The following is a 15187-nucleotide window of genomic DNA, read 5'->3' as shown; positions in this document are numbered from 1 at the left end:
GCAAACAGAAATCTTTGGCAAAGTAAACGGAGATTAACAATCTTTATATAGAAGTTAATGTTTCTTATATATCTACAGATTCTACCCTGCCCTTCCAGAATGGCGTTGTATTTATAGAATGCTCCAAGAGGTAAGGATTCCTTTCTCTTAAAGTATAAATAGCAAGTAGTTCAGAAAACAAACTCTATAAAACTTTATATTAACAAAAATATTCTCACTCTCTTTATTTAAAATATCATTTTTGTTTGCACTTACAAATTTCCTTGCAGTATTTACCACCTGAGTGGTAAACACTGTGCTAACTTTTGAGAACCAGAAAGTGAAACCAATCAGAAAGAAAAAGCGAAATTGACCAATCTATTCCATTATTACATACAAAGAACTGAATGAAGCAGGGGACCTGTGGAAAAAATAGAATATGATCATGTAATTAAAAACTTTATTGTAATGCATGCACACAAGGGAGGTGAATTAGGATTGCACAGCCTAACTTTGAGCGCTTGACTTTGCAACTTTAATAATGTTATTTTAATGTAGTTTTGTGTATGTGATTTTTGAGGTTTTTAAAAAAACAAACTCAAAAAACAATTTCCATCATGTGGCAGCATATTGACATCCATATGGGTTATCAGCATGGCTGCAACCTTTAGCCCCACCACACGGATCTTTGCCATTTGAGCTAACAAGTAACTGTCACCCTCTATGTGGAACAATGCTAAAGGGGAACGGAACACTTAGCCAGTGGGTTTCAAATATGTTTGAAAAGATTGCCAGGGTTTTTTAACCTGGGCAAACCAACATGTTTTTCATTAGCCTTGTTCTTGGAAATGCCTGTACAGCTTTGGCTGAAATTTAAAAAAAAAAAAAAAAATTTAGCCTGAGGCAGATACCCAGCATGGAAAATGTCAGCTGAAATGGTTAAAGTTTGGCAAAGTTATAAGCAACTGAAAACAGAGTCCTATGTTGGGAAATGTTGAGCAACCTTCATAATATGTGGTACTACCAGCCTGCCTATAATACAAGGGGATTAAGTGCAAATAGTAAACAAACAACATATGAATGATTAAATGTATATGTATTTTTAAAGTGCTCAGCTTTAATCATCTAAATACTATTAGTAGCACAACCAAATCTATAGTTAAAAGAACATGATTCACTTTTAATTTGACAGCACCTCTTTAAATGTTAACCTTAATCTCTTTACAAAATCTGAGCTGGATTTCTAGCTCCTGTGCCCTGCCCAGAATGAACATTGGGTTCTCCCCAGCTCTGGCCACAGCATGGAAAAGAAATCGCATGTTACAATTTTTATCTAGTAGTTGTCTCTGGGGTAAGGGAATCACAGACAGAAAAAACAACAAACACAAATCCCAATTGATGAAAGAGTGAAATATGCCAATGCCTCACATATACATGGATGGCCTGATTCTAAACTCTCATTGATGTAAATCAGGAGTCACTCCACTGAAGTCAGTGGAGCTACATTGGAGTAAAACTGATGGGGGCTGTCCACAAATTACGTAATACATATTTTGGTGATTTTCAAAATCCACCCATCCCCTTGTAACACTGAAACAAACACTCTGTCATGCAAAATTAAGGACCACCAACCCACTAATATATGTTATGTTATTTATGGGCACCCCCATGTAAGTGAGATCAGAATTAGGCCCATTACCTTCCAGAAGTTTATGTGTTTCATTATAACCTGTCTAGATCTGGCTTTCTGCTGTAGATCATTATGGCTTCTGTCAAGTTAGAGAACCCTGAATATTGTTTTTTGTATTGTCTCACATTTTAAAAAATAGAGCTTTTCAAAGGAAAGTGTAAAATGTATCTTATTGATCCTAGATCAGTACAGTTTTTTGAATTTTTTTTTTAGATAATATAAATGCAGTAGCTTTTTGGCAAGACAAAGAATGTCCAATCCTGGAAGATTAACCACATGGACGACCCACATGCAAAGCCACAATTCAATAATTAGCAATCTTTCACAAAAGAGAAACTACAATTCAATCTTTCCCCAAAAATTCCAATGGAAACAGGCTTTTAATATAAACATAACAAAAAATAAACAAATGTTCCCCTGCAAAGTTTCAACCCAAATATTGCAGCAATATGCTACTGAACAAATAAACCAAAAGATGAAATTGACTGCAAAATAAATGCAAAAAGTAAACAAACAGTGAAGAATAAATTAGATGTAAATATTCTTTTCATTTGTATAATCTAAAGTGTTGCCAGTAACACAGATGATGAATTTATATATAATTCCTGTGTTACTGGCAACACCTTAGATTAAAAACATTAAATTTGATATAAATTCTTTTCAATTGACATTGTCTCTGTAAGACATTGAGCCAAATTCATCCCTGCTGTAACTCCCTTGGGCCTTGTCTACATCAGACTTTTCTGTCAAAAAGTTCTCACCGGTGCTATATCTGGTTCAGCACCATTGCATAACAAATGGCCCTACTAGTGCAAACCAGATGCCAGGGGCCACTGGTATTTTTACTGTCATGTATTTAAGACTTGAACAGGGTCATAAGACATGGCATCAAAAATGCCTATGGCCACAGAAGTCTTATCTACTCTAGTACTTTTACTATAGCTACCACTGATGCAGCTAAACCAGTATTAACAACTGGCAAATTTTGGCAAAACCCCCAGTGCAGACAGCCTTAAAGTCCCTGCTATTACACCAGGGTTGAATTTGGTCCACCAGCTATAAATTGTAAAGGAAGGATTTCTAAAACCATTACTAATCATACTGTTTTGAGGGCTCATGATTACATCAATGTTTGCAGGACAAATGCACAACATTGAACTATTGGAAGGTAATTGAAGAGACTCACTGATTCTCCATGGCTTTGAATCTTGTGTAGTCATTCACATCTGTGCAAAGTGGATGAAATATGCTACCACCAGTGAGTGAATGATTTGGTAGAATTATATATTCACTTCACACTTTTTGAATCGGTGTAAATGATGACACAAAGTGTCAGGGCCACTGAATTTAAAGTGTGTCAGAAAATGTTACTATATTTGTAATATATAGTCTTTTTCTCTTATTTATATATAGTATGATTGAATCAAACTATTTTAAAAACATTTTATATCCAGGCCTTTTTTACCCCAATCCAAAGACTACTGTAGTCAATTGGAGCCCTTCTATTTCTTTCAGTGGGCTTTTGACCGAGTCCACATGCCACACTCATCTCTGCGGTATCTGAACATATACACATAATTCAGGATGATTGTTACCAGTACATATTTTCTCCTAGTATCTCAATTTTTTCATTTCTGCATTACTCATGCAGAACAAGCACCTGCTTGGTGGAAGGCAGATTAAACTGCAGCTACAGATTCTTCAAGCAGCAACTTGCAAACTTACTTTTAGAAATTTAATTATGAGTAATGTAATTTATAAAAGGCTTTTAGTTCACTTCCAACTAATCAGACAGTGGGGGTGTTTCACCAACACCATAGGTAAGCTTGTATTATCTACACAGATTTCACTATCAGTCATTGCACAACTTGGATAAATTACTGTACAATATATGTCTTTGTTTACCCTCTGTCTGATATCTATATGCACATCTCCCCAGGAGGGGAGTGTGAAGAATGGGAAGGGGAAATATTGTTGGGTAAAGAAGGTGGGACTAGAGACAGAAAGCGTGAGTGAGTGACTGAGTATAAACAACAGGCGGTGGGCTCAAGGAAAGAAAAGTGACACTCAATAAGACTTTCACGAACAAAGACGCACAGGTGTTCAGAAATTGCAAAGGCCTATGTGGCCTCAGCAAGAGTGCCAGACAACAAATGGCTAGAACAAGGGCAAGACATAGTCAGATACTGTGCTGCATACACAGCTACCCTGTCTAGGGGAGACAAGGGGTTTTTAGTAAAATATTTATAATGTCCCTACTGCCTGCAGTGCCCACCATATTACTACCTTAGCTAAGGAGCACTGCTCTCCTTCCTCCATCCCTATCCTGACAACAACGCTGTCCACTAGAGGTCACCAGTCAGAGGATTTGGTAAGGGGACAATTCAAATCTGGCAGCAGTAGGGAAAGCAACGATAATGATTAGGTACTGTTCCCAAAAAAGGGGAAAAGAAGGAAAAGTAAGGGACTGCTTCCTATTACTCCTCACTCTTGCAGCGGGGTGGGCCTGTCAGGTCCCTCCAACTCTGCTCCAGTACTGGGGGGCAATGGGAGAGCTCTGCATCAGGGTGGGCTCTGCACTGGAGTGGACTCTGAACAGGGGAAAATATGCACAGGGGAAAATGCGGGGGAGCCCTGCGCTGGGGAGAATCGGGGGTGGAGGGACACCGAGGTGGGGGCTCTGCACTGGGGAGAATCGGGGGCGTAGGGACGCCGAGGTGGGGGCTCTGCACTGGGGAGAATAGGGGGCGTAGGGACGCCGAGCTGGGGGCTCTGCACTGGGGAGAATAGGGGGCGTAGGGACGCCGAGCTGGGGGCTCTGCACTGGGGATAGGGGGCGTAGGGACGCCGAGCTGGGGGCTCTGCACTGGGGAGAATCGGGGGCGTAGGGACGCTGAGGTGGGGGCTCTGCGCTGGGGAGAATCGGGGGCGTAGGGACGCTGAGGTGGGGGCTCTGCGCTGGGGAGAATCGGGGGCGTAGGGACGCTGAGGTGGGGGCTCTGCGCTGGGGAGAATCGGGGGCGTAGGGACGCTGAGGTGGGGGCTCTGCGCTGGAGGATAATGGGGGGAGGGTTCCCCGCTCTTACCTGACCCCGCTCCCTTCCTCTCCTCCTCACTCCCCGTTTTGTTCCCCAACTTTCCCCCTCACCTCGTAACGCTCTCAACCAACCTACACCCCTACCCCGCCTACCCTGATGGCTATCTCCTGCCTTCTTATTGGTCGAAACACATACCGACGGCCCTCCTCTTCACTCCCCCAGACCTTTAGAGCATTACCTACTTCAGTCCCATTGGTCCAAGCGTCAGCCAGGTTTCTGATTGGGTGAGAAGAGGGTTGTCACGGCGATGTTAGGACGCTCTGGCCTCGCGCTCCCGAGAGTGAGGGCGCGTGCCATCCTGCTCATGCGCAGTTGAGGTTCTCGGCGACTCTCCTTTCCCCCTTGTCCCACTCCCTCCCTCAAAAAAAAGCTCGAGACAAACTGTCACCACCAACCGCCCTACCTCGGGTGTGGAGTCAGGGGGCGGGGCCTCAGTTTGAACCTCCGGACCGCAGCCAATCAGAGCTGTGAGGGCGCTGGCTGATTTGAATATATGTAAGTCACTCTCCTCCTCCTAGGGAGATTTGGGGCCAGCAACTGAGGTTCCGCCTAGAGAGAAGGGGATCCAGACACAGGGAAGGAGACCCCCCTCATGACTGGATCCGTTCCACCACCCATTTCTAAACCACTGCCTTACCCTGAAATGGCAGCAGGGCACTAAACGTGTCACCGTGACATCAACAGCACTAAATATGTCACGGCGACATCACCATGCCAAACACGTCACTGTGACATCACAGCGCTAAATGAGTCACCGTGACAACACTGCACTAAATGCGTCAGTGCACCAAACGTGTCACTGCGATGGGGTCGCCAACTTCCCAACCACACAAAACCGAACACCCTTGGCCCGCCCCTTCCCTGAGGCCCCGCCCCTTATAAGGCCCCTCCCCCACTTATTCCCCCCTCCCTCTGTCGCTTGCGCTCCCCCCCCCCCCCCACTCACTTTCACCGGGCTGGGACGTGGGGGGTGACGGCTCCGGCTCGGGGTGCGGGCTCCAGGGTGGGGCCGGGGATGAGGGGTTTGGGGTGCAGGAGGGGGCTCAGGGGCAAAGGGTTGAGGTGCAGAAGGGGGTGTGGGCTCTGGGAGGGAGCTTGGGTGAGGGAGGGGGCTCAGGACTGGGGCAGGGGGTTGGGGTGTGGGAGGGGGGGTGGGCTCTGGCCTGGGGTGTGGGCTCTGGGGTGGGGCCGGGTATGAGGGATTTGAGGGGCGGGAGGTGGGCTCTGGGAGGGAGTTTGAGTCTGGGAGGGGGCTCAGGACTGGGGCAGGGGGTTAGGGTGTGGGAGGGGGTGTGGGCTCTGGGGTGGGGCCGGGTATGAGGGATTTGAGGGGCGGGAGGTGGGCTCTGGGAGGGAGTTTGAGTCTGGGAGGGGGCTCAGGACTGGGGCAGGGGGTTGGGGTGTGGGCTCTGGGGTGGGGCCGGGTATGAGGGATTTGAGGGGAGGGAGGTGGGCTCTGGGAGGGAGTTTGAGTCTGGGAGGGGGCTCAGGACTGGGGCAGGGGGTTGGGGTGTGGGAGGGGGTGTGGGCTCTGGGGTGGGGCCGGGTATGAGGGATTTGAGGGGCGGGAGGTGGGCTCTGGGAGGGAGTTTGAGTTTGGGAGGGGGCTCAGGGCTGGGGCAGGGAGTTGGGGTGCGGGAGGGGGTGCGGGGTGCGGGCTCCGGCCAGGCGGCGCTTACGTCAGGCACCTCCTGGCCTGCGGCACAGAAGGGCTAAGGCAGGCTCCCTGCCTGCCCTGGCTCTGCGTGGCTCCCGGAAGTGGCTGGCATGTCCCTGGGCGGAGGGGCCAGGGGGTTCTGCGTCTGCCTGTGCTCGCAGGCACCACCCCCGCAACTCCCATTGGCTGCGGTTCCCAGCCAGTGGGAGCTATGGAGCCAGCACTCTGGGCAGGGGCAGTGTGTGGAGCCCCTTGGCCACCCCTGCTCCTAGGGGCCACAGGGACATGCTGCCACTTCGGGAGCTGCCAGAGCAGGCAGGGAGCCTTCCTTAGCCCAGCTGCACTGCCGGCTGGACTGTTGTTGCTAGTTTAAATCTAGAGCATAGCTAATGTGAGCCACTCACTGCCACAATATGGCCAACCCCAAATGTTCAGAAATTGTGAGTTGGTCCCCCCCACAAAATAATGAGATTGGCTTAAAAATCATGGAGGTTTAAATAATAACTGAGGGTTTTTTATTTGCTGTCTGGTGTTAGGGTGCACATGGGTCACATTTGCAAGTTTTTCTGTGCAACCATGAGATCTAAAAACTTACTGTTTGTTTAAAAAAATGAAAGCTGAGATTCTCACAACATTACATGACTCCGGAACCGGGGGCTTTAAGTTAACAACAATAAAATCACAATGAAATCACAAGAGTTGGCAACACTGCTACCATATGATGGCTGTTTGGTGGCCTATGTGAAATGAGTGGTGGGGGGGGGGGCTCAGTCCAATTTCTAGTGGACAAGTACCCAGATTTCAAAAATCACCACAGCTGATTTCCTCCCCCTCCCCAACACACACACACATCACTTTTTGAGGGGAGGGAAAGGGGTTCGGGTCTCAATGGAGAGAGGCCAAAGATTGAATGGATTGTAAAGTTTAACTATCTTCTCACTCCCTAGCAGTGACTGTGACAGGGAAATTGCTTGAAATACCCTTGAAAAAACCTTACTGAATTAAGAAAAGGAGTACTTATGGCACCTTAGAGACTAACTAATTTATTTGAGCATAAACTTTCGTGAGCTATAGCTCACTTCATCGGATGCATCTAGTCTCTAAGGTGCCACAAGTACTCCTTTTCTTTTTGCGAATACAGACTAACACGACTGTTACTCTGAAACCTGTCATTACTGAATTAAGTTTACATATCTTTGGAGTCCATTGTATTAAATGCAAAGGTTAGGTATTATTGTGATCAAAGGACTATATTGACCAATGTGACACACTAGATCTTTTTTGTGACGATATGTGTGAATCTGAATTCCTAGAAAATATCTAGGGGGAGGTAAATGCAAAACCTAAATTTTGGACCAAATTTGCCGTGATCCCTTTAAAAGAGGATTGTCAGTTCTAATGGGTCTGTTAGGACCAGTGAAGTTTGTTACATCCACTGCTGCTGAGTAATAAATCCCTGGATTAAAGATCCATATGACTTTCTAGACAATATCACTGCCCATGTGCAGCTGCTGCTTTTAAGAATACACTAACTGTTCTAAAACAAAAGAATTAAAGTAATCAGATAGTATTGCTTTCCAAATCCAATTTTATTTTTAAATTGAAGCAGTTTGCCTTTTTTTTTATAAAATGCCTTTAAACGGGAGTCCTTTCTGTCTTTTTCATCATTATTATTATTTATTTGTAATAGCATTTGCATGCCTTCTTCAGGGTGGAGGTCCCATTGGGATAAGCGCTGTAAAAATACATTGAGTGGAAGAGCTTACAATATGCGAGTTGTCAGTGGGAAATCTCTTGCAGTTTGATGGAGGGGGGTCATAGGCCATGTCTACACGAGCGATCTTACAGCGGCAAGCTGTGCGCTGTAAGATCTACCATGTAGCCGCTCTATGCCTACAGAAGAGAGCTCTCCTGTCAACATAATTAAACTACCCTCAACAAGCGGTGGTAGCTATGTCCCGCAGACATCGCGCTGTCCACACCGGCACTTCCATCGCTGTAACTTACGTCATTTAGAGGGGTGTTTTTTCACACTCCTGATCAACATAAGTAATAGCAACAAAAGTACGAGTGCAAACATAGCCATAGTCTGAAAGCCCAAGTAGATTTTTCAGGACCACCAGTAGGAAAGTTAAACTCTCCCAGGAGACTGAGGCATCAATCCCTTTGTCCTTCACCCCAGCTCTCTCTTTTTGCTACCTGTTCCTACTCCGGATGAATGTTAGATCTGAAGTCTTTTTATGCCACAAACTTTCTGTGCAACGTTGCTCAAGTCCCTTCAGTTCTGTGCCTCTGTGGGGATAATATTCTATGTCAATGGGAGGAGGGAGGAAAGGCAGAATTGTGAGGCCTAATTCATCAATATTTGTAATGTGTTTTGAGATCCTGAGAGGGAAAGGGTAAAGAATGAGCTGTGTTTCACAGCAGGTTTTGCAGATTTGCGTCTGCATCGCTAAGGATTTCACTATATTTTGGAGTCTCCACACCAGAGTGGCAATTGTGTGAAAATACAATCCCTAAAAGGCTAAATCCTGGTCATGCGGAAGCCAAGGGGAACTTTGTCCTTGGGACCAGGATACGGCCCTACATTTCCACTGACGATAGCTGGGGTTGGCTATGGGGGGATAACCTGGTCAAAGGATCCATCTTGAAAAGAAAAGCCTCCTCTGACTAACAGTGGGAGATAGGATGTGTAGTACAAATACAGTAACTCTGCCAAACCAACTTGGATCAGAAACTCCATTGCTAAGGAGGAGGCCCTGTGTTTGCCTAAGATTTACTGCTTCACAGACTGAGGGAGCCGAGTGTAAACTGCAGCACATCTGTCTTTATTCCAGCAGCCTCCATGGTTACATTATTCCTGGTCTCCAATCCCCTGGATGAATTGCCCTTCCCCCACTATGGGACCAGGTGACTCTATAACTGGCCACCCGGCAGATGCTTCTGCAATACCAACTGTTCTGAATCCCCCGCCCCTTCTCTCTCTTTTTTTTCTCCTTCTTCCCCTGTGCCCTACCAATCTAGGCTGCCTGGCACATGCTGCAGGGCTGCAGTCCCACTGGAGTGATATTGTGATGGAAATGAGGGAGGGAATGCAGGCAAAACTGCACAAATTTACAGCACTCAGAGGGCTTCCATTAAAATCCTTGACAACCTGTGATTTACGACAGGGCCAACAGTGCTCCTAATGTCCCAGGCCTAGGCACCATTCTGCTTCAATTATGCTGTTTGGAACAAATGAGAAACCAGCTCGGTTAGTATAATGGAAGAGCCCAACAACTGGTTGGTGAAAACAACTGATTTCCTTTGAGACTCACTCCTGCTCCCATTGACCAAACTTTCAGGGCCTGATTCTGCCATGCCTGCACCTCATGTCATTGTTCATACCAATGCAAAGTGAGTGTACAATGCTGCCATTTTGATCTGGTGGCATTTACGCCAGCTTTGCATTGATATACATGACAACATAAGCTGCAGGGTAACGGAGAAACAGGCTCTTGTTGACTTTAATTGGAGCAAGTTCTCCGTGTCAGCTGGGACCTCCACAGTAATGCAAAGACATACAACAAAAAAGGGATCTGTACTTAGAAAACAATATGAACCAAAAAAAAAAAAAAAATTAGCAGTAAGAATCTCTGCATTTATTCATTTATTTTCCAAATTCTACATAGGCACATTAGGGTTTATTTTCTTCCTGTAACAGTTTCTGAACCTTTAACAATCAATGCCAAGTGGCTTTTGGAACAACAATACCCAGCATTTTGCCAAATTGTGAAAATGACAGGTAAAACATGGGTACCTCTCTAACATAACTACCATGAACGAAATAGAAATGATCCATGAAAAAAGCATTCTAATGATCATATAGCTTTAAGCATGAGGATGTATATTATACAAAACTGTGTAAAGAAATGACCATCTCTCTTGCTGTATCTCAAAATGGAACTGACAAGCAGAATGGCTAGCATAACCACTCAATCACTTGCTGGTATGTTGCTTTCCTTTCCCCCCATTGTTTGCCTGCATTTTGTCTATTTACATTTCTCGTGGCAGGGACATTTCTATGTTTTAAAAGTGACATGTGAATGTTTTTCACCATATGCAGAAGAATAATAGATAACTATACACACAGAGGGTAAAATTTTCAAAAGTGACTTAGGAGGCAAAGTCACAGGGCACAGAATCCTAAAGAGCAGATTTACAAAGGTATTTAGGTGCCTAAATATGTAGATGAGTGCCTAGCGAGATTTTCAAAAGCAGCACCTAATCTGTTTAGGTGTATTTGAAAATCTCACTTCGCGTCTCTCTCCATTTTTAGGCACCTAAATACCTTTACAAATCTGGCTCTAAGTCACTTTTGAAAATGGCTCTTAGGCTACTCAATTCAGCTGGGTGAAATATTTTGGCTGAAACTTTTTTCGATAAAAAAGGCAGATTCAAATCGACCCAAACATTTCACAAATTTATATGAATTTTCCCGAATTGTTTCAGTTGGAAAAAAACCTACACAAATTCTGAAAACATTTTGATTTTTTAATTCAAAACAACTTTTTGTTTTGAAATTTCCTTCCATTTGATTTTAAAATTAAAAAAAAAAAATTAAAAGCACTCACAATTGAAATGAAACATTTTGGTTTGAGCTTAAAAAAAATATTTTCTTCGACCCAAAACATTTTTTTTTTCTTTTTTAGCTTTTCAATTTGCTAGACGTTCTGAAAAAAAATTGATTTGGGTTGACTCCAAACTAATTTCTTTCCGGAACTCCCAGCAAACCAAAAAATCAGTTATTCATACAGCTTTCCTCGTAGGTCTCTTGGGCCCTTCTGAAAATTTGACATGGAGAGTCTGATTTCCACCCTCCTACACTTTACATAGTAACCTACACTTGTGCAAATCAAGTGTAATAAAATGCTACCATTCTGATTTTGTAGCATTTAACATCCAATTTGCACAGGAGTAACTAATGACTGAAAGGGCAAGTCAGTGGTGAATAAGAAGAGTGTGTGTGCATGGTTTCCGCAACAGTGTAGGATGTCCACATGCAACTACCTTTGACACAAACCCTCAAAAGCCAGGAAATAAACTATTAAATTCACGTATGTATAAGATGCTAAACAAGCAAACCAACTCCACATAAGTCATTAACTTTAGTTTACCAAACATAGGTTATACCTATACAAATTGCTCCATCAACCACATTGGCCTTAACTGCTACCTTGATTCTTTTTAACACTGTCTGCTAGTATTGTTGAAATAAAAATTATGAAAAATGTATTGTGCTTCTAAAGAAACATGCTTGCTTTGTGACTGAGGTACAATAAGCACAAAATAGGTTTCCCTCTTTTAATGCAGATAATATAGTGTACTGCTTAATAAGAATTTTGGGCCAGATTCTCAGCCCCATTTCCATCCTCTCTACATGGTTTAAGCAGCATAAAGGAGATGTAATGTGGCTGCAGCTGGCCATCTGAGAATTCTTCCAGCAGATGTGAATTCCCAATTTGCATAAAGCCTGCAGAGCTGGCTCCTAAATTTCTTCTTCTCCCCACTCCAACATAGGGGTATGTTGTGACGGAGCAGATGGTGCAGAGTTCTGCTCCTCTACAGCAATTCTCTGCTAGCATACGGTAAGATCCCTTAGAGTACCTTAACCACAGCCATAAATCACAGCAACCCTTAGGCTGCTCTAACTTATATCAGGACTAAGGTGGGTTTGAGAATCAGGGAGCTGCAACTGGCTTTCTGATGGTCTCTCCCTCTCTCCTGCACCAAGAGTATCTTGACAAAGGAAAAAGGCTAGCCCCTCTTGAAAGAATTGAGATCACTGAGTGTGTGATGCTTTCTGTGATCACAGGGTTGGTAGCATGTTGCTGCTGTTAATGGAGTTTAGCATTTAATGCATATAAGGACTTAACTGTTTATTTCCTGGATTTTGAGTGTTTGTGACAATGATCACTGCACATATGAACCCTTTACTTTTGAGCGAAGTTTTTTTGTATGCAAATTGGGAAATGTTCCACCATTGAATGAGCTGTCTGAAAATATGACAGATAAATTTCTTGTGTGTCTGAACAGGACAACAAAAGCCCCCAAGGGAGGAGAGGAGAACTACCTAGGAAAGAGGAGAAAGTCAAAGAGTAGGGCAAAAAGAAATCAAACGATGGAGGGAACTCCCAGTGAAGCAGGGGAAAAGGGCCTTCCCAGGCTGAACAGACATGCCCAGAAGGGGACTGCAGGCACTTGAGTAGGGCTATGAAGAAAAGTTGTGGCATACTCTCCCTGCCTGCATCACTACCTTACTCTCACAAACCACCCACATCCCTGTGCGCATCATTGCTTCCTCCATGAAGTGTCACTGACTGTTTCTTCCTAGCTACAGCCAGTGATTAGAGGAATGGGAAGACGGAAGAAAAGACAGAGAAACAAAACCTCCAGGGAGGGAAATGGGGGAAGTGGAGGTGTACCGATAAAAGAAGGTGAAAGGGGAGGAGTCAATAGGGAAGGGGATGTGACCAATGGGACAGAAGCAGAGCTCATCACTTATCCCTGATTTGACCCCTGATTATTAATAATCAATTATTATAATTATTTAATAATTTATGGCCACCTCTACAACATGCAAGGTTCTTTCCACACATCCAGGAAGGGATGGTCCCTGCTCCAATAAGCTCACAGTTTAGCATATTTACAGTGTACTCATCAGTATTGCATCTAGGCGCATTTAATAAGTGTTAAAACTGGATCTAACTGTATATTCAGATAGGAGGAACAAGCTCAATCTGCAACTTTAAAAGAGCAAGAACCGGGGGGATGGAAACCTGGCCAGTTTGCTAATGCCCAGGATTTCAGAGCCCATTGGGAGCGTGGACAAAAGGATGTCTTGTCAGTTTTCCAAATGTGGTTGTGTTTCGGTTTTAAATGACAAAAGCTGATTTTATTTTAGTTTAGGGTTGTTTTGCTGTACTTTTTTTTTTTTTTTTTTTTTTGGTTTAACAATTTGTGGAGCATGTGACTTGATAGAGGGATACTTTTATTTCATTCACAGGGCAAAGAGAGAGTGTTTTGGGGGCAGAAGAGAAATATGGTGGGGATACTGACACTAGGTTCCTGTGATGATTGCTGCGTTCATTTGGGTGGCTTGCTTGGTTTACAGGAGTTGCTACCCTGAACAGATCATTGGCCCCCCAGATCCTCAGCTGCAGTACATTGATGTAGCTTCATTAAGATGAATAGAGCTGACCAGGTTTACACCCACTGGATTTGACCCGCAAACTCTAAATCCTACCCTTTAGCCAAATTTCAAACACCTTTCCCTTTCTAGGATATAACCAAAGTTGGACATGAAAGTATCCTGCTGAACTCTGCACAGGTACAGGAAAGAAACTATTATGGTAGTTTTCAGAGTATCAGCCGTGGTAATCTGTATTTGCAAAAAGAAAAGGAGTACTTGTGGCACCTTAGAGACTAACAAATGTATTTGAGCATAACTGCTAGCTAAACTCAGCTGGGATGAAGATTTGGGTTTTGTATACATTCCTTTAGGACTTTAGTAAGGGACTCTGTAAAGTAGTCTGGCCGAGGGCTAGTACACTTTTATGCCTGGAGCAGGCCTAAGGATGGTGGGGGAAACTGAGACAAATGTTTTCACAGCACCACAGCCAGCTAGGAGGCCGTGTTGGGGTGGAAACTTTGCCACAGGCAGAAAACTCCTCCTCTGCCTTTTTGGGGTTGCTCTCTGTAGGTTCTTACTCAACATCTATCCATGTAATAGAGAAGCACCTCCAAAATTAGGAAGTACATATATGCCAGTGGAGTTACTCTTAATTTACACCAGCGTAACAAGAGGAGAATGAAGCGCTAGGATTCCTTGGGCCCCATTCACTGGTGATATAAATGGTGCTGTACATTACAGTTCAGCAAACGGATGCCCTAATCTGTGCTGGGGCCAAATTACCTGAGGAGGGAGAAGATGCATGCTGCACCTTACTGTGCTCTGTACAGGCGCAGGGCTGAATCTGTGCCAGGACTGCAGAAAATTCCTACTAGTTCATGAGACTTCCTGCCATCTAACCCCCCCTGCTGGGCATCCCCTGTCTCTGCCTGCTACTGGAATGGCACAGGGGCGATGTCCTGTGATGAGACCTACAGAAACAACAGGAGCATGCAAGAGGGAAGATGATGGAGACAGCAACCAATGTAAAAGGGATGGAATGGCGAACTAGGAGCACAGTTCACGGCATCAACTGCATAAAGGGCATAAGACAGACTCCTGCCATGGATCTAACCTCAAATAACCATGGTTTGGGTTTGTGAACTCCGATTCTAAAGCAAATGTTAACCACAGCATAGGTGGGGAAAGAGGTGTGGTAATTATGTCTAACAGGGGCAGGTGCCGATATCAGGATTTTAATAACATCTATATCTGTCTGTTTTTACAGACACATGGCTATGATACAGAGGATTTCCTAGGAAGCAAAAAAATAACTTGGTACTAGGGCTGGTGGAAAAAAAATGGTTTCTCACTGGAAAAGGGGGATTCATTGATCTTTTCTGTGGGAAAAGAACAAGTTTGGTGACATTTTCTGTTGGGGACAATTGAAATGAAACATTTCATTTGGGGAATCCTGAGATTTCATTTTGATCATGTCAGAATGGAACACGTTGAGATTTCAAAATCAAACATTTCAGAACTCTTCATTGTGCGAGTCGTCTCTGTATTGCAATTTTTATCCCAATTGGGGATGAAAATAAAATGTCAAAATA

This window comes from Lepidochelys kempii, chromosome 27 (assembly GCF_965140265.1).
Source record: "Lepidochelys kempii isolate rLepKem1 chromosome 27, rLepKem1.hap2, whole genome shotgun sequence".
NCBI lineage: Eukaryota > Metazoa > Chordata > Testudines > Cheloniidae > Lepidochelys > Lepidochelys kempii.
Note: the sequence above shows the minus strand (reverse complement) of the source record.